This window comes from Rhincodon typus, chromosome 18 (genome assembly GCF_021869965.1).
Source record: "Rhincodon typus isolate 14 chromosome 18, sRhiTyp1.1, whole genome shotgun sequence".
NCBI classification, from domain to species: Eukaryota; Metazoa; Chordata; class Chondrichthyes; order Orectolobiformes; family Rhincodontidae; genus Rhincodon; species Rhincodon typus.
In genome coordinates this window covers 44,238,812-44,258,872 of record NC_063349.1, presented here as the reverse complement: position 1 = coordinate 44,258,872, position 20,061 = coordinate 44,238,812, and the positions used below count along the sequence as shown (strand labels likewise).

Here is a 20,061-nt window from a genome sequence, read left to right as displayed (position 1 = left end):
GAGAGAAATCAGAGTTAATGTTTCGGACCCAAAACATTAACTCCGATTTCTCTCCACAGATGCTGCCAGACCTGCTGAGCTTTCCAGCAACTTTTGTTTTTGTTTTTGATTTACAGCATCCACAGTTCTTTCGGTTATTATACAGGACTGCCTCTGGTTCAGTGTTAGAAATATTTCAGCCAGGTTTCTTTCATTAACAAATAACTCATTTGTCACAAATAAAACTCACTCAAAGAAATAGATAAAGGCTATTTGCAAAAGAGTGGTTTAGACTGTATAAAGAAAGATGTTACTTGTATGCAAAGGTTTGAAACTTAAGATGAGTAACAGGGAAATGATGGTGCAACTCCCGACAGAACACATCAAAATGCAAATAAGACCAAATAGATCCCATGCATTTCTCAAGCAAATTCCCTTCAGATATTAGTGCCACTGTGGTCCTCCTCATGAGGGAACACAACTCTTCATCTTTGATAAACTGCCCTTGAATTTCTCCTAAAATCGCTCCATCATGGATTGCCTCAACAACTGCTCATGTTCTGGAGGTCTACCTTCCTTTCTTGGGACTATACTCCCCTGGATTCTTGGAAACTGCACTCGTAGATATACTCAAGCTTCTCACAAAGCCACTACTACCTCTAGATCTTTTCCTGAGCCCCAATCATTCAAATGCTCTCGGACTTCCCTTTGTTGCCCCAACAACAAAGAACCTGTGTAGATGAGTTGCTTTTAGCAGCATCAATGCCAATAAATCTGCATGATTCTGGCATGGTGCCCACTTTTCTTCACCCACATACACAGTCTTGTAATCTCACTGCCTGTCACCTTTAACCTCCTCTTCAGTGATCTTGGAACTGTCTTGAGTCACCTTTTGAAATCCTTGCAAAAATCTTTATTGTGAGGCAGAACTGAATATAACTAATGTTTTGGAACAGTTAAAGATAGTAAACCATTAGACATCTGTTACTTAAATATTACCATTCTCACAGAATGCTGGCTTACAGAACAAGTTGCACATGGTGAAGAAAAAGGAATACGTCAGGTTAATTGCAAACTTATGTCCAAATTTCAATCAGATGAAATAATCCCATTATTTATCCCAAAAAAAAAGCTGAATATTGAAAAATAAGCTGTTAAGCCTTTTCTTAACTTCTTCTGTTCTGTGGAAACAGTTCAAGTATCTTAAGTGTGTCCATTCCAGTCCTTGTCCTGGTGAATCTACACTATCCAGCCTTAATGGCTTTATGGCCTTTCTATAATTAGGCACCAAGAACTGTGTCCATAGTCTCTAACTCTGAACTAACACAGTGTTCTGTATTAGTTAATTATTACTGCTTTACTCCAGTACTCTGCAACCGGATTAAAATGAGAATAACTTCTGCTGGTTTTAGTTTTCCACCCCTGCACCTTCAATGAATGTTGTGAATGAACCCGTAGGTGTAGGTCATCTTGTGGTGCTTTGGTAAATTCCTCTACCTTTACCTCTGATTGTCAGTCTATAAATTCTTTTAATATGCCTGATGGCAGGTGCGAAGAGTGGGAGTTTCCTGGTCAGCTATCCTGCAGAAGGCAATGTCAAACACTGTAGTAAACTGCCCATAAGCATGGACCAATCCAATGGAAATCCATGGTCACCGTGACTTCATAGAGCATGGTACCTGGAGATAGTTAGATAGAAAGGATGCGAGAGTGAGAGGGAAAGAGAGGGCGAGCAGGAGAGCGAGTGAGAATGCACTAGGATGAAACGGAGTGGGAAGGTGAGAGAGAGAAAGCACACGAGAAAGAAAGAGCATGAGAAAGAGCAAGAAAAGTGCAAACCACCAGGGTCCTTCTGCTCCTCAACCACTTCCCATCATGGACAGCAGTGTTTGAGAACATTACAAATACACCTTGGAACAAAAAAGTCAGAGCAACAGCAAAGCTCCAGGACTGAGCTCCTCACAATAGGAGTAGCTGGGAAAGTCAGTCACGATGGACTGAATAGCCATCAGTGCAGTAAATCTTTCTACGTTTCTAAAGTGAGTCATGAGTCAGGCACCATCTGCTTCCAAATACAGCTGCAGGCCCCATCATTCAAAGTGCCTTTGCTCTGTTGCATTTTAATATCAGTTTCCAATTCTCTCATGTGCAGAGACCAAGTCCAGTGTTAATGAGGAAACAATCAATTGCTTGATCAACCCTCGCTAAAGAAGTGGAAAATTCAAACCCAATTCACATACCACTGAGGGTCTCACTGAACTGACTTTCAATGTCTTTTAATAACACAGAAAGACCCCCTCAATAGCTTTATTTTTGTATAAACAGTAAATACCAACAGCTCTGCCCCCAGCACATCAGAGTGGTTCAGATTGTTTGCATGTTGGTAAGACGCTTTTCCCACTGGCATTTTGAATGTGTTGGCTTTGGGTCTCACTCTGAGTCTCTGCCACTCTCAACATCTCCTCCAATTTCTCCTTCTCTAATAATGTATCCATCTCTCACAGAGCTCTCCCTCTAATATACCCTCTAAGACCATGACACAGGACAGAAGTAGGCCATTCAGCCCATTAAATCTTCACCACTAATGAGATCATTGCCGATCTGATAATCATCAATTTCACTTTCCTGCCTTTTCCCCATAGCCTGGGATTCCCTTACTGATTAATAATCTATTTAGGTCAGCCTTGAATATACTTAATAACCCAGCCTTTACAACCCTCTGTGCTAACCCTAAAACAGGGAAGCAGAAGTAGGCCATTCAGCCCATCGAGTTGTTTCTGTCTTCATTGAGATTATTACTATCTGATAATCTTGAACTCCACTTTTCTGCCTTTTCCCCATAATCCTTGATTCCCTTACTGATTAAAAATTTGTCTATCTCAGCCTTGGACATACTTAATGACCCAGCCCTCTGCAGTAAAGAATTCCACAGATTCACTGCCCTCAGTGAAGAAATTTCTCCTTATCTCTGTCTTAAATGGATGACCTGTTCTTCTGACATTATGGCCTTTGATCCTAAGCCCTTACACAAGGGGAAACAACTTTTCCAACCTAGCCTGTCAATGCCTCCAAGAATCTTATATTTTTCAAAAAGGTTGCCTCTCATTTTTCTAAACTCCAATGTGTACAAGCCCAACTCCCTCAACCTCTCCCATGCCAGTATAACTTTCTTTCGATAAGGGGACCAAACTGTTCACAGTATTCCAGCTGTAGGCTGATGAGTGCCTTCTGTACTCTAAAACCTCCCTATTTTTATACTCCATTCCCTTTGAAATAAAGGCCAACATTCCATTTTCAGCATGGTTGCTCAGTGGTTAGCACTGCTGCCTCTCACAGCACGAGGCACCTGGGTTCAATTCCAGCCTTGGGTAGACTGTCTTTGCGGAGTTTGCACGTTCTCTCTGTGTCTGCGTGGTTTCTTCTCAAAGTCCAAAGATGTGCAGGTTAGATGGATGGGCCATGTTAAATTTCTCTGTGGTGTCCAAGGATGTGTAGGGGAATTGGCCATGGGAAATACAGGGTTACAGAGATTGGATAGGGTGATGACACTGGGTGGGATGCTCTACGGAGGGGCGTCGTGGACTCGACGGGCCGGATGGCCTGCTTCCACACTGTAGGGATTCTGCGATTCTGTTTCCTTTTAAACCCAATTTATTCAGTCATGCTGGAAACTGTAGAGTTGAATGTATTTTCTTTGTTAGCCACAGTCAATTGTCCAGCTGGATAGTACTCTACTGACTGGGTTCCATTTTTATCAATCCGGTTTCACTTCCCACTCCTGCACTGTTATTGATGTCCCTCCAAGATTGATCTCTGTCCCCAACCCACATCACATCTATACAATCGTGAGAAGCACAGATAAGTAGATAGCCAACAGATTTTCCCCAGGGTAGGGGAGTCTAAAACTAGTGGGGCATAGGTTTCAGGTGAGAGGGAAGAGATACAAAAGAGTGGAGAGGAGCAATTGTTTTAACACAGCGATGAGCGTGGTGAGTGTCTTGAACGAGCCGTCAGAGTCAGTGATGGAGGCGAATACAATTTTGACATTTAAAAAACATTTGGACAAGTACATGGATGGAATATGTATGGGGCTATATGGACCAAATGCAGGCATGTGGGACTAGTTTAATTGTGAAAAGTGGGCAGCAAGGACAAGTTGGGCTGAAGGGCCTGTTTCCATGCTGTAAATCTCTATGACTATGACTATGTACATTGATGACATCCAGGTCTAACTGACCACCGCCACCACCTCTCGATCCCCCCACAACCCCCAAACTGTCAGACGGGTCTTATTTACTATCCAATGTTGGATGAGCAAAAACTTTCTCCAACTAAACACGGGAAAGACTGATGCTATTATGGTCATTCTGCGCCACAGACTCTCTCCCCTAGTGACCGTCTCCATCTCTCTCTCTCTCTGGCTGAGGATAAATTTGACTGTTTGCTGCAAAAGTGCCCTGTCTGACCTGGAAATGGCCACTCCAGCACATTCCTGCATCAACACTAAGTGCAGCCATCTTTGTATTATCACAGATCTGAACAACTGACCATCCCGAAATTTGTAGGAAGTTTTGGCACATATCACATTTGACTTTTGCTGAGGTTGGAAGTTCTGAGTATTTGACAAAGTGAAAAATGAGTCAGATGGTATGGGGAGGGTTTTGACTTGGGCTGCGAGTAATTTCATTTACAAACTTTCAGTGCGAAACCTCCAGCCTTATGTATGGAACACATTTATTAACGGGTTGCGATCAATGTGCATTTTTCTTCACACCAGCTGCACTGTGGAAGGAGATCTGAAGTCTGCACAAGTGCCACTGAAACTCGGTGAAAGAATTCTGGGCCCCCCATTGCTCGAGTGCTTAGCATTGCAGGAAATACACCATGTCATCTGAATAATTCTTCTCAATCCTCAGTAATTAAATAACAGGTGCTCCTAGTGAGGCCCTTCACTGTCCGCTAGCTCTTAATCTTCATCGACCCCTCCAGGGAAGGGTAAAACAATACTCTATACATTAATATGTCCCATGCCCCACATCTGGCTCGGAGCATCTGCCAGCCCTATTGAACATTGTTCCCATGAACATATCGTTACCTCCCAGTCTAATTTTCCAAATGTTAGTATTTTTGCAAACTAACTGAATTGAAATACTAAGTGAGAATGTTTAAATTGCCAGTTCACACGTCCATCATCAATCTGCAAAAGCATCTATGGTACTTTACTGTTGTAGAAACGCCAATGTCAGGGATCTCGCGGTCTCTCATACACATGGTCACAAATATCCCACCATGGGAGGTGGGAGAATTTAAATTTGATTAATAAAATCAGGAATAAAACATTAATCTCAGTAATGGTGACCTTGAAACTGTCACTGGTGGCTGTAAAAGTTGATCTAATTCATTAATATCATTTAGGGATGGAAATTGCTGCCCTTACCGGGTCTGACACACCTGTGATTCCAGACCCACAGCAATGTGCTCGACTCTGACTGGCCCTCTGAAATGGCCCTAGCAAACCACTCAGTTCAAGAGCAATTAATAAATCCTGACCTTATTTGAGATTCTCTTTCTTGGAGGAATAAATTGAATAAAATACACCCACAAACACATAAAGAGTCATGCGTACACAAACACACACACATGGGGTCTCAGTTGCCAGTTGGTGAGCTGAGAAAGCCACGCATCTTGACCTTTTGGGAAGGCCCAATGCAGCACATAATGGGCCAGAAGCCTTCCCCAAGATCAAGGAGCCAGAACATGGAAAACCCACCTCCCTAGAGTCACTGGCTAACCAGAGCTGGCAGAACATTGTGGGTCCCTGAGAGTCAAGTCACAGGTGAGTGTTTGGCAGGAGGGCTCCCAGTTGGGCAGGAGAAGGACTTCATGCTCTGTTAAAGAGCTATCACAGGTATACTGGGCCAAATGATCTCCTCCTGTGTTGTACGTTTCTATACTGCATTATCATACCATGCGTTCTAACTTTGTTAACCATGTGGAACCTTGTTGAATGCTTTGCTGAAGTCCATATAGATGTTCTGCCTTCATCAATCTTCTTGGTCTCTTCTCCAAAATGCTCAATCAAGTTAATGAGACACAATTTCCCATGCATAAAGCCATGTTGACTATCATTAATCAGTCCTTGCCTTTCCAAATACATGTAAATCCTGCCCCTCAGGATTCCCTCCAACAACTTGCCCACCACTGACATCAGGCTCATCTGTCTATAGTTCCCTGGCTTTTCCTTACCACCCTTCTTAAATAATGGCACCACATTAGTTAACCTCCAGTCTTCCACGACCTCAACCATGGCTATCGATGATACAAGTATCTCAGCAAGCAGCCATCAATCACTTCCCTAGCTTCCCACAAAATTCTGGGATACACCTGATCAGGTCCCTGGTGATGGTGGAGGGTTGTTTTTCAGACTGGAGGCCAGTGACCAGCGGTGTGCCACAAGGATTGGTGCTGGGTCCACTGCATTTTGTCATTTATATAATTGATTTGGATTTGAATAAAGGAGGTATGGTTTGTAAGTTGGTAGATGAAACCAAAATTGGAGGTGTAGTGGACAGTGAAGAAGGTTACCTCAGAGTACAATGAGACTTTTATCAGATGGTCTGATGGGCTGAGGAGTGGCACATGGAGTTTAATTTAAATAAATGTGAGGTGTTGCATTTTGGGAAAGCAAATCAGAACAGCACTTATACACTTAATGGTAGGGTCCTGTGGAGTGTTACCAAACAGAGACCTTGGCATGCAAGTTCACATCTCCTTGAAGATGGAGTCACCAGCAGACAGGGTAGTGAAGAAGGCATTTGGTACACTTGCCTTTATTAGTCAGTGCATTGAGTATGGGAGTTGGAAGGTCACGTTGCAGCTGAACAGGACATTGGTTAGGCCACTTTTAGAATACATTGTGCAATTCTGGTCTCCCTGCTATAGGAAGGATGTTGTTCAACTTGAAAGGGTTCAGAAAAGATTTGCAAGAATGTTGCTGGGTTTGGAGAGAGACTAAATAGACTGGGTTTTTTACCCCCTGGAGCATCAGAGGCTGAGGGGTGACCTTATAGAGATTTATAACATCATGGGGAACATGGATAGGGTGAAGAGCCACAGTCTTTTTCCCTGGGTAGAGGAGTCCAAAACTAGAGGGCATAGGTTTAAGGTGAGAGGGGAAAGATTTAAAAGGGACCTAAGGGGCAATTTTTCACACAGAGGATGATGCGTGTATGGAGTGAGCTGCCACAGGAAGTGGTGGAGGTTGGTACAATTACAACATTTAAAAAGCATCTGGGGGGCATATGAATAGGAAGGGTTTGAAGGGATATGGACCAAATGCTGGGCAATGGGACTAGATTAATTCAGGGTATCTGGTCAGCATGGACAAGTTAGGCTGAAGGGTCTGTTTCTGTGCCATATAACACTATGACTATGAATGCAGAAAGCAAAGAGGGGGATGGGGCACATAACACAGGGAGTTCCCATTTCTACTTTGATAACTTGGGCTATTTTCTCACCACTTAAGAACTATCTAAAATCCTCTAAAGTTGCCTGTACTTGTTCCCGAGTCCAAACAAATGGTTTAATTATATTGTATCATGTTTCCATTCCCACACGGGGAATAACTGAAATTTCCTCTACTCCTGCTACCTTCCTTACAATCCCATTAAAGAGAATTCATATTTCAATAACAGGCAGAAATGGTATTTAAGAATTTTCTGGAATTTCACAGATGTTTTGCATCAATATGGGACAGTTGTATTGCAATTACTGCACTGCCTGTGGTCCTGGTATGAAAGTTAAAATAATTGATAGCATCACTGTTAAAAAGAACAGAGAGGTAGCTGGGAGTTACAGGCCAGTTAATCTGACATCGGTAGTCAAGAGAATATTGGAATTTATTGCTCTTAACAGAGCATACAGAAAATCATAACTTGATTAAGTAGGGATGAATTGGGTTTATGGAAAGGGAAATTACGGCTGATAAATCTATTGGAGCCTTGTGGGTATAACTAAATGGGAAAATCAGTAGGTGTAACATACTTGGGTTTTTGTGAGACATTTGAAAAGGTGCTTTGCAAGATTAGCATCCATGATAGTCATAGAGTCATACAGCACAAAAGCAGACTCTTCGGTCCAACCATTACATGCCGATCATGATCCCAAACTAAACTAGTCCCACTTGCCTGCGCTTGACCCATGTCCGTCCAAACATTTCTAATTCACGTACTTATCCAAATCATTGTAACTGTACCCACATCCACCACTTCCTCTGGAAGTTCACTCTACACACAAACCACTCTGTGTAAAAAACTGCCCCCCCCGCCATGTCTTTTTTAAATATTTCTCCTCCCAGCTTAAAAATATGCCCCAGTCTTGAAATCCCCCAATCTAGGGAAACGACACCTGCCATTCACCCTATCTATACCTCTCATGATTTTATAAAGCTCTATAAGGTTACCTCTTAATCTCCTATGCTCCAATGAAGAAAGTTCCAGCCTATCCAGCCTCTCCTTAAAACTCAAACCCTCCATTCCCAGCAACATCCTGGTAAATCTCTTCTGGACCCTCTCCAGCTTAATAATATCCTCCCTATAACAGGGTGACCAGAACTGGACACAGTACTCCAAAGGAGGCCTCACCAACGTCCTGTACCACCTCAACACAATGTTCCAACTCTTAGACTCAAAGGTCTAAGCAACGAAGGCAAGTGTGCTAAATGCCTTATTGACCACCCTATCTATATGTGATGCAAACTTCAAAGAATTATGTACCTGACCCTCTAAGTCTCTCTGTTCTACAACACTACCCAAGGCCCCACAGTTGGGACATAAAACAGGCCATTTTCTGGGAAGGTAAGATGAGCCAGTAAGTGCCAGAAAGAGAAGGTTTGAGCCTTGATTATATCCAATTTGTGACTTTGATTGAGGGAATCAGATGTAACATTTAGAAATATTTGTTGAGTGGTCATAATGCTGAAAAAAATCCTGCAGAAAACGCTGGATTTCCCCTTATACTGGTGCTCTTGCAAATTGTCCTGGTGAGGGCAAGATGAGAAGCTTTGACAAAATTTGTCTTTGTCTTCCCACCCACAGTACTCTAGTATTCCAAGTTTTTTGACAATGCAAAGGTAGGTGGTAATGTAATCTGTGAGGAGGTCCCAGTCCCAGCTGGACAGCATTCAGCAAACATAGAACAGTTGAACCACCAATATTTAGCAAGGTTGCAAACAGTTACAAAGTGTCAAGGTGTGAGAGCAATGACTGGAAGGAGACTGTTCAGCTCCATTATCGATGGGCTTATTGCAAAGAGCGGGAAAAACCATTAGTGCTTCCACGAAAACACATGTAACAGAGAGAAAACCACTTCCACAGACAAGAGCAATTAAACTTCTGAAGAAGGGTCCTGACCCAAAACCTCAGCTTTCCTGTTCCTCTGATGCTGCCTGGCCTGCTGTGTTCCTCCAGCTCCACACTGTGTTATCTCTGACTCCAGCACCTGCAGTTCTTGCTATCTCGGCAATTAAACTTGTTACTTTTTAAACAACCCTCTTGGGTATTCTTGCTCAGGTTTTTGCCTGACCACAGATCATTCTTCAAAACGCATCAGCATCGTCTGTTTTGATAAAGGTTCGAAGATACAGAGCCACGTGAGAGCACAGGACAGAATAATGAATCATTGATTTACCTACAAAAGAACTGGTAAAATATTTGATGGGCTGAATGGTCTACGTCTGTGCAGGATTATTTTCCCATGGGAGCAAAGTGATTACTGTTACTGAAGCCTCAAAAACGCATTGATCCCTCCCAACCACCAAAAGACCATAAGAGACAGGAGCCGGGGAGGGTAGGCCATTCAGTCCATTGGGTCTGCTCTGCCACTCAATGAGATCATGGCTGATCTGATAATTCCCAACTCCACTTTTCTGCCTTATCCCATAACTCTCAATTCCCTTCCTGATTAATAACCTGTCTTGCTCAGTCTTGAATACACTTAATCACCCAGCCCCAACAGCCGTATGTGGTGAGGAATTCCACAGATTCACTACCATCTGAGAAAGGAGGAGGGTGGGCAGTTTGGCTCGAGATCAAACGTGTCCAGTGACACTGAAGTATTTCTACAGAAAAAGACTTCAAAAGATTATGGTGTGTAATTTCTGAGCAGATTGCAGCTAATCCATTGTAGATGTGCAGGAAATCTCCAGCGGCTGCTGAGATAAGCACTCAGAACTGCCTGGGTTAGACTAACAACACTATTCTGCCAGCATTTACATGGGTAACACTGGCTAAAGCACACGTGATCCACTGAGAAAGTACCCCCTGACAATGAAAATTGTTACATGGTAATAATTGAGAGGTAAATCCTGAAGATTTCACTGGTGATGGGATGAGCTGGTTCCACTCAGCGGGCCACATTGAGCCTTGGGAAGACATCCTTGGCACAGTAGCTCAGTGGTTAGCACTGCTTGTCTCACAGCGCCAGGGACCCAAGATCGATTCCAGCCTCGGGCAATTGTTTGTGTGGAGTCTGCACATTCTCCCCGTGTCTGTCCGAGTTTTCTCTCACAGTCCAAAGGCGTGCAGGTTAGGTGGACTGGCCGTGCTAAGTTGCCCACAGTGTCCCAGGGAGGTGCAGACACAGATGGGTTAGCCATGGGAAATGAAGGGTTGCAGGGACTGGGTTTGTGTGTGTGGGGTGTGGATTTGAATGGATGCTCCTCGGAGGGTCGGCAAAGACACGATGGGCCAACTGGCCTCCATCTTAACTGTAGGGATTCTATGGACATTCTAAGAAAGATTCATGTTAGATTGTCTTTGAATCAAGTTCCATGTGAATGGTGACCCTGTCTATCATCACTGATGGAAAGTACCAGAGACCTGCTTCCATTAATTACCCACAGTATGTGCTGTGTTAAAAAGAACTTGCTTAGTCCATTCCTCCTTCTCTTTTGTTGCAGTGATTGTCATTTCAAATCTCTGGTCGAGGGTGTGACACTGGTACATTGTCCAGGCTATTTAGTACAGAGAGGTTTATAAAATCATGAGGGGCATGGATAGGGTGAATAGCCAAGGTCTTTACCCCAGGGTAGGGGAGTCCAAAACTAGAGGGCATGGGTTTAAGTGAGATGGGAAAGATTTAAAGGGGCAAGATTTAAAAGGAACGTAAGGTGAACTTTTTCACGCAGAGGGTGGTGCATGTATGGAATGAGTTGCCAGAGGAAGTGGTGAAGGCTAGTATAATTACAACATTTCAAAGGCATCTGGATGGATATATGAATAGCAAGGGTTTAGAGGAATATGGGCCAAATGCTGGCAAATGGGACTAGATTAATTTGGGATATCTGGTCGGCATGGACGAGTTAGACCGAAGGGTCTGTGCAACTCTATGACTATGTCTTTGAATCTATTCTATTCTGTTCTATTGATACCTCTCACCACCCTCTCCCCAGCCTGAGCCTCCTCCACTCCTCCTGTACCGATGTTACTTCTGAGTAGCGGGGGAGGGCAGGACCGGGCAGGCTGCACCCAGGTTAGCAGAGATACCACGCTGAGGTCTGCTGTTTAACGGTTAAACACAGCGATGGGAGAGGTCACCTTTATTCTGTACCAGGCCCTCTTATAGATGACATGTGAGCAATTGACACTGGAAGTGTGGGATTTATAATAGCACTGTTTCCCATCAACCTCAATGAGCCAGAAATCCCACAGACTCAAGCAGCTAAAGTCAACATGTTCAAAAGGATCTACGTGCGAGTTAACCTCCACAGACAGACGTTCCTTAAATCAAATTTTACATGCAAACTCCTTTCTCCTCATGGGAATTTACAACAGATTTCAAAATAGTAAAGGGGTGAAGGGACTTCATAAGAATCACAAACTCAAACACTGTGCAGCAGAGCCAAACCAGAACAGAATAAATACCAGAAGGTCGCACAGGAGTCCAAACATAATCACAGAGACTCCAGTCCAGGAACCAATTAAGAAACTATTGGATTTTTGGATGGAGCTGTGGTCAGTCCCGCATGAGGCAAGTCGAAAGACTTTCCTCATTAATTACTCAGTACTCCTGCGAAGACCACATGAAAGAAGTAGTTGAAAGAAATAAGCAGTTCTTGAGTAGTTACAGTAGTTGCCTGGAGAGGTAACCCATGGGGCTGTCTGGTCCAGAGAGTCTTCACTTCCACGCTCTCCAACTGACACACAAAACAGCAATCTTTGTTTTAGTTGCTATTTTTACATCCAGAATTGTTTTCACGCACAAGTGAATGATTTTGTTTTCCCCATCACCGAATCGGTCGCGTTACTTTTCACCAGAATCTGCAATCATTAAATCTAAGCTCCTTATTTTAAAAATATTCTTAAAACAGACACAGTCTGCAAAACTTGCAAATCATTCGCAGGAATATTAAGGCTGATGAAATGGTGGATTTCATCAAAAGTAGTTGCAATTGCATATGAAAACACAATTTATGTGCAGCAGTAGGCCATTCAGCCCCTCCACTCTGCCCTACCATTCAGTAAGATAATGGCTGATCTGATTCTAATCTCAAATTGACATTTCCACCTATCTCTGATTCTTTCACACACTTGCTTATCAAGAATCTAACCACCTGTGCCTTAAAAAGTATTCAAGGACTTTGCTTCCACATTCTTTTGAGGAAGACAATTCCAAAGGCTCACAACCCTCTGTTAGAACATTTATTCTTCCATATCTCGGTGGCACAGTGCTCAGTGGTTAGCACTGCTGCCTCACAGCGCCAGGAACCCAGGTTTGATTCCACCCTTGGGTGACTGTCTGTGTGGAGTTTGCACATTCTCCCCGTGCCTGCGTGGGTTTCCTCCCGCAGTCCAAAGATGGTGGATTGGCCATGCTAAATTACCCATAGTGTTCAGGGGTGTGTAGATTAGTGGTTATAGGGGGATGGGTCTGGGTGGGGTGTCCAAGGGTTGGTGTGGACTTGCTGGGCCAAAGGGCCTGTTTCCACACTGTAGGGATTCTATGATCTTAAACGGGTGACCACTAATTTTTAAACAGCGAAGCCGAGTTCTAGATTCTCCTGTAAGAGGAAGAATACTCTCCACATTCACTCTGTCAAGACCTCCCATGATCTTGTGTGTTTCAGTCAAGTCTCCTCTTATTCTTTGAAGCTCCAGCAGATACAAGCCAAGACTGTCCAACACTTTCTCATAAGACAACGCATCCATTCCAAGTATTAGCCTGGTAAATCTTTTCTGAATTGCTTCTAATTCATTTACATCCTTCCTTAAATAAGGAGATCAATACGGTAAACAGGACTCTGGGTGTGATCTCATCAATGTTCTTTGTAACTGAAGCATAACAGCCCATATTTTTGTACTTAATTCAGCTTCCCCCCACCCTTTATTCATTAATGGGGTGAGAGTGTCACTGACCAGCCAGCATTTATTGCCCATTCCTAATTGCCCAGAAGGCAGTTAAGAGTCAACCACATTGCTGTGGGTCTGGAGTCACATGTAGGTAAGGATGACAGTTTCCTTCCCTAAAGGACATTAGTGAATCAGATGGGTTTTTCCTTTATTCCAGATATTTATTGAATTCAAATTCCACCAACTGCTGTGGCGGGATTTGAACCTGGGTCCTGAGAATATTATCTGGGTCTCTGGATTAACAATCCAGCAATAATACCACTAGGTCATTCCACCCCCCCACCTCATATTCAGCTTGAAACAAATGATAACATTCCTGGCTTTCATTACTTTCCTAATAACTTGTTGCTCTAGCATTCTAATTTTTTGCAATTCATGCACAATGATACCCAGATTCCTCTGCATCTCATAGTGCTTCAATCTCTCTCTAATTGGATAATATGCGGCTTTTTTATTCTTCCTAGCTAAAAGGACAATTTCACATTTTCCCACATTATAATCCAACTGTCAGATCTTTGCCCACTCACAAAACCTGTCAATATCCCTTCGTAACTCCCCCTAATGTCCTCTTCACACCTCACTTTCCTACCTAGCTTTGTGCCATCCACAAATTTAGCAACCATATATTCAGGCCCTTCGCGCAAATCATGTGTACAAGTTGTAAAAAGTTGAGGCCTCAGCATTCAAATAAAAGCAAAATACTGCAGATGCTGAAGGTTTAAAACAAAATTGCAAAGTGCTGGTCTGAAAGCATCTATAGGATCACTACAGTGTGGAAGCAGACCATTCGGCTTAGGGAGTCCATGCCAACCCTTCGAACAGCATCCCATCCAGACCCACCCCCTTACCCAATCCCTGTTATCCTGGATTTCCCATGGCTAATCCATCCAGCCTGCACATCCCTGGGTAGTAGGATCTATAGTAAATTGACACTATGGGACAATTTTCCACGGCTAATCCACCTAAACTGCACATCTTTGGACTGTGGGAAGAAACTGGAGCACCTGGAGGAAACCCATGCAGACACGGGCAGATGTGCAAACACAGTGTCACTTGAGGCTGGAATCGAACCCGTGAGCACTGTGAAGCAGCAGTGATAACCAATGAGTTACTGTGTCACCCCTGTGTGACAGATGCTAAGCTAACTGGCCTGGGGTTCTGTGCTGTGTCTTCCGCCCTTTTTGAATAAAAGGGTTACATCACTGTTTTCCAAACTACTCCCCAAATCTAGGGAATTTTGGAAAATTAAAACCAACTACCTCATTAGCCATTTCTTTGAGACCTCTGGATGAAGAAGAACAATAGAATTTGCCAGTGTCCAGGTCTAACTATTTGTTCTGTACCAGTTCACTGGTGATTAGTCTCACCTTGAGGAGATCTCCCATGATAGAGAATCAGCATCATTTAAGAAGGAGGTGAGGATTCTAGGATAAACAGTCAGCATCCACAGAGGCCGGTAGGATTTAAATTCAATTAGTAAAAGCTGGAATTGAAAGTTCATGTCAGTGCTTGTGACTAGGACAACTATCATTAGTGTTTGCAAAATAAACCAACCTGGTTCACCAATGTTCTCCAGGGAAGGGAATTGCCACCCTTACCCAGTCTGTCCTATGTGCGAATCCAGACCCACTCAACTCTGGAAATGGCTCAGCAAAGCACTCCATTTAAGACTGATAAACTCTGCCACACCCAGCAACACCCACATCCCTTGATAGAGTAAACGCAGAAAGTTAAATCAAATTCAGGGAGTTCTGTTTTTACAGCCACTTTCCGCTCACTGTGTTTCCTACAATTTAAAGTTATAATTATGTTCAAGTGTTTTTCTTAACCAGCATTAAACCCTACAATATAAATTAGTTTATGTGAATTAATTAATATTTCACAAATTAACAAAGCCTTGCCCAACTTCAGCAACTTTGAGCCCTTCAGCCCATATTATTAGATGCCACAATATTAATTAGTTAATATTAATTAATATTTCACAAATTCCCTCAGCCGGTCAGCCCATATTAATTTTGTTCCGCTACGTTAGTTACTGCTCCTTGACAGGATATCTTTTCCCCGTGACTCCTGCAATATGCATCTGAACCAGGCTGAGACAGTCAGCACTTGAAAAAATCTCTGAGCAGTCAAAATGGGGAAAGGTTCAAGATCACTGGATCCTTGCAGTGCAGAAGGTCAATGCTCAGTCCATGGTGCCTCCATCAACTCGCCAAATAAGCATCTCTCGTAACTCTGCATGTTATTCTTTTTCAAGGGTTGAGCCCATTGGACAGGAGAGATCGGCAATGTCTTCTCTCAGATCAGGTCATGTTCAACACTGCCTTCCTGTAGGTCAAGGATGGTCAATGAGCTCAGCCAATACAGCTCTACCTTAACACAGAGGAAAGACACACCTCGCAAGAAAGACCAGGACAGTGCAGGGGAGGCGATGACCTAGTGATATTATCACTGTTAATCCAGAGACCAGACAACATTCTGGGGACCCAGGTTCGAATCCTGCCATGGCTGATGGTGGAATTTGAATCCAATAAATATCTGGAATTAAAAATCTAATGATGACCGTGAGTCCCTTGTCCATTGTCCATTGTTGGAAAAACCCATCTGGTTCACTAATGTCCTTTAGCGGAAGGAAACTGCCATCCTTACCTTGCCTGGCCTACAGGCAACTCCAGATCCACTGCAATGTGGTTGACTCTGAAATGGCCCTAGCATGCAACTCAGATTGAGGAGCAATTAGGGATGGGCAATAAATGCTGCCTAGCCAGCAACACCCTCATCCCCGAATGAATAAAGAGGGGAAAAAAAAGCGGCATTGCAAAACAACAAAGGTTTCCACACAGGACATGCAGCAAGGGGAGGTCATTCAACCCTTTGATCCTTGTCCTCCAGTAGATCATGGAGGTTTTGTGACCTATTTCTGTACACTCCCCATTGTCTACACGCCTTGATAACTTTGGCAAAAATAATTTTTTTTTCCCCTTTATTCATTAACAAGATGAGGACATCACTGGCTTGGCAGTATTTATTGTCCATCCCTAATTTGCCCAGAGAACAGTTCAGAGTCAACCACATTGCTGTGTGTCTGGAGTCACATATAGGCCAGACCAGGTAAGGATGGCAGTTTCCCCTCTCTAAAGGACATTAGAGAACCAGGTGGGTTTTTCCCCAACAATCAGCAATGGATTCATAGTCATCATTAGATTCTTAATTGCAGATATTTTTATTGAATTCAAATTCCACCATCTGCCATAGCAGGATTCAAACCCAGGTCCCCAGAACGTTATCTGGATTAACAGTCCAGCGATAATACCACTAGGCTATCACCTCCCCTGCTTTGATCTTATTTTGCAACTTAACTGAACCAGCACTATTTGCCATTTGTGGAAAGGCGTTCCAAATTGTGATGATAAAGTGTCTCAGAATTTCACTCCTGAAACTCTTTAAGTCATTAGACCCTGCCCTTAGTCCTGGATCCATTCCCCACCCTCCACGACATGAGAAAGCTTCCTTCCACCTCCTCTTTGTTCCCCCGAATATCTTCACAAAAATAAAAATTGATCAAATCATCCCTTAAATTTTTAAATTGCAGGGAAGTAAATTTGCTGTGCTTATCCGGTCTGGCTCTGAATGCTAAGCCCACAGCAATGGGTTGATTCTTAACCACCATCAAAGGGCCTAGAAAGCCACTTGGTTAGGAACAAGCAACAAGTGATGCCCACATCCTTTGGGAGGACAACAGGACTTGCAGCACAGCTCGTTATGATGCATTGTTGCCAATGCCTCCTATCAACACGTACGCATCCGACTGTCTGTCAGTAGCGTGCTCAGGCAATATTATTCTAAAAGTCTGTTTGATCAGCCGAGTAGAATACCAAGAAATTCAGGCATTTCCATTGACTCTGCAAAGCAAGGAAGCAGAAGCTTCAGAGCTCTGAAGCCTCACTAACATCTTAAACATATTTAGACAGAAGGAATTCTGACCTTGAGCGCGTTGAGACTCTTAGAACTCTGCAAGGAATGGAGGAAGACAAAAGGCCTGGGTGTGTATAAAGGCACAATTCATCCTCTGGGAAAGATTCTGTCATTACACAAGACCCAAGTGAGAGGATGCTGAATGCTGCCTGCCATCTGCTGGCTGCTGGTTGCTATTTCAGGCCGAAACTGATCAAACCCTTCCCAGGAATTGCATCACTTCAGTAAGCAATTGATCATAAATTTTCTTCAAACCCAGTGATGTCACATCAGGACAGTACAACTCCAGTCAGCAGGGCATGAGCAAATCTTCAGAGCACAGGAATCTTGTTTGGAAGTGACAATCTTTGTTTTAAATTATCTTTAATTTTTTTTCCTTGTTATGTTATGTGGAAGCACTGTTATTCTGAAATGTTTACTTTTTTATTTTTCCGATTACTATGATTTCTGTAATGCTGGTCTTTTTTATTTACTTTTCTACTAATGTTTATGTACGAGTTTGTACTCAAGAATCTGTACCTAGGTACCTAAGATGGTGCTGTAAGTAGTGACTTTTAAATTTTTCACTGTACTGGTGTGAGTACATGTGACAATAAAGCTGAGTGAATTCAATTCATCTACTTCCCAGAGTCAAACTTATAACTTCGGAGGAGCGCCGACAAGAATAGAGATCTAAAGATCGAAGACACCAACCTTCTCAGGCCACTAAAGTTGCCAGCAAAGCCAGAATTAATTGCCTCCGAGAAGGTAATTCTCCTATACTGCTACAATCCATACCACCTAGGTATCCTGCGCAAGACTCAATTCAACTTAGTGTCTTCAGTTAAGCCTCAACCATATTGTTATGGTGTCTGGAGTCACATATAGGCCAGACCAGGTGAAGGATGGAAGATCTACTTCTGTAAATGACAAGTGAACCAGTTGCATTTTTATATACATCTAACATGTTGGCTCCGACTGAGCCCAGCTTTTCAATTACATTTTCTCCTGCTGTCATGAGGGCAATGTTGGTTTTCTCCTTGAATTGGCATTCTTGCAAATTGTCCTGATGAGTGTAAGATGAAAAGCTGCGATATAAAGGGATGTTTACTAAAAGGCTCTGTATTCCCATTTAATTACAGTTCCACTTGAACTCAACAGGGAGTTTAAATACTACTACCCCATCCCTTAACACAACCACGAGAAATGGGCAATAAATGCAATGGCCCCCTCCTGAAAAAGCAAGCCAACTGCAAGGACAGTGTAAAGGTGGCCAGCGTTTTTCTCTCTCACTGCTGAGTTTCCTCAGCACTTCCAGCTTTGCTTTCTGCTCTCCAGCATTTGCAACGTTTTGTTTAATGCTCTTCTCAACCTTCAGCACAGAGCCAAAAAAAAACAAATTTGTTCTGAGTTCAGATCCGTCAATACAATAGTTCACATTGCTTCCTGATGTTGTCAACAGAGAACAGCAGCAAAGTCAGTCGTTAGTAAAATATGAAACAGATCCAAATCCATTCCAAAAACCAAAGTTCCAGCCAATTTATTCCCACTGTACACAGTTCTCAATCCAAACAACATATTAACATAAAATCCAAATTCTATAAATTCCATATAGGACCCAGAAATAGCACAGAATCCCAGGCAGGGGAGTAGATTTTGAATTATTTTTGTTGAGAATAATTTGCTGCATGAATGGGAGGGGAAAAGAGGTCTGCTTGTTGATGACTTTTAAATGTGTTCTGTTGACAACCCCTACTCCAAATTCTGCCCTGGTGCTGTGATCTTTCCAAAAGGTTTGACTGTGAGGCTATAGAGCTCCTCAGTCTAGGTGATTTTTGCACTATTTCCTGCTTCAAAAGGAATTTTTTTCAAGCAAAGACTGGCTTCATTGAGTCAGACTTCCTGAATGTACTTTAAGGCAGCATCCATATGGGAATGGTGCATAATCTGTAATGTAGCCAAAGACCTACCAAACCACTGGCTGCTCTCTCATTACAGAGAGAGAGACGACTGGGAGTAGTTTAACCTGAGAGTCACCATGCTTCAGGTAAGGGTTTACTGTCACAGTAACAGGAACCTTGGCTGGTGTGGAAATTGAACCCGTGCTGTTGGCATCACTCTGCATTGTAAACCACCATCCAGCCAACTGAGCTAACCGGCCTACTGTACACAATGGAATGTCACCTCAGACTGTACAAAACAGAAGCCCCATCACCTCTCAATACAAAGCGGACCACCCCAGCCACTTGTTTATATTCAAACTGCAAAGGGTCTTGTCTTGAGTCTTGACTATACTGGAAGGATTGGGGAGGGAGGTGTGCTATCAGAAGATGGCTTGACTTGGATGTAGCTGTTCCCAATAAGCTTCCAGTCAAGGGTAACTTCCAGGATATTGAAGGAGGAACCGGGAACATTGAGAGAGGGAGCTGCATCTTTTTCTTGTTGGAGATGGTCAGTCCAGCCTAGCACTGCAGTTGGCTGTCTGGCCAAGTCTGACCACTATTTGAGTCTTGTTTCTAGTACATGAGTCACTGAAAGCTAGTATGCAGGTACAGCAAGTAATCTAGAAGGCTAAAGGAATACTAACCTCTATTATGAGAGGAACTGAACATAAAAGATAAGCATGTTATGTTTCAGTTCTACAGGGCAATGGTGAGTCTACATGTGTACACGTCATGCAGTTTTGGTCTCCTTATTTAAGGAAGGATGTAAATGCTTTGTA

At 43.1% G+C, this 20,061-nt stretch overlaps 1 protein-coding gene across 1 annotated transcript in view; it reads right to left on the bottom strand.

Annotated features, from left to right (window-relative positions):
- The window catches only part of tspan9a (tetraspanin 9a), a 120,066-nt gene extending 102,675 nt beyond the window's left edge, over nt 1–17,391 (bottom strand). The window contains exon 1 of the mRNA XM_048607597.1: nt 17,370–17,391. The gene's annotated coding sequence lies outside the window, so the exon portion shown is untranslated. The remainder of the gene's footprint in view (nt 1–17,369) is intronic.
- Between the last annotated feature and the right edge of the window lie 2,670 nt (nt 17,392–20,061).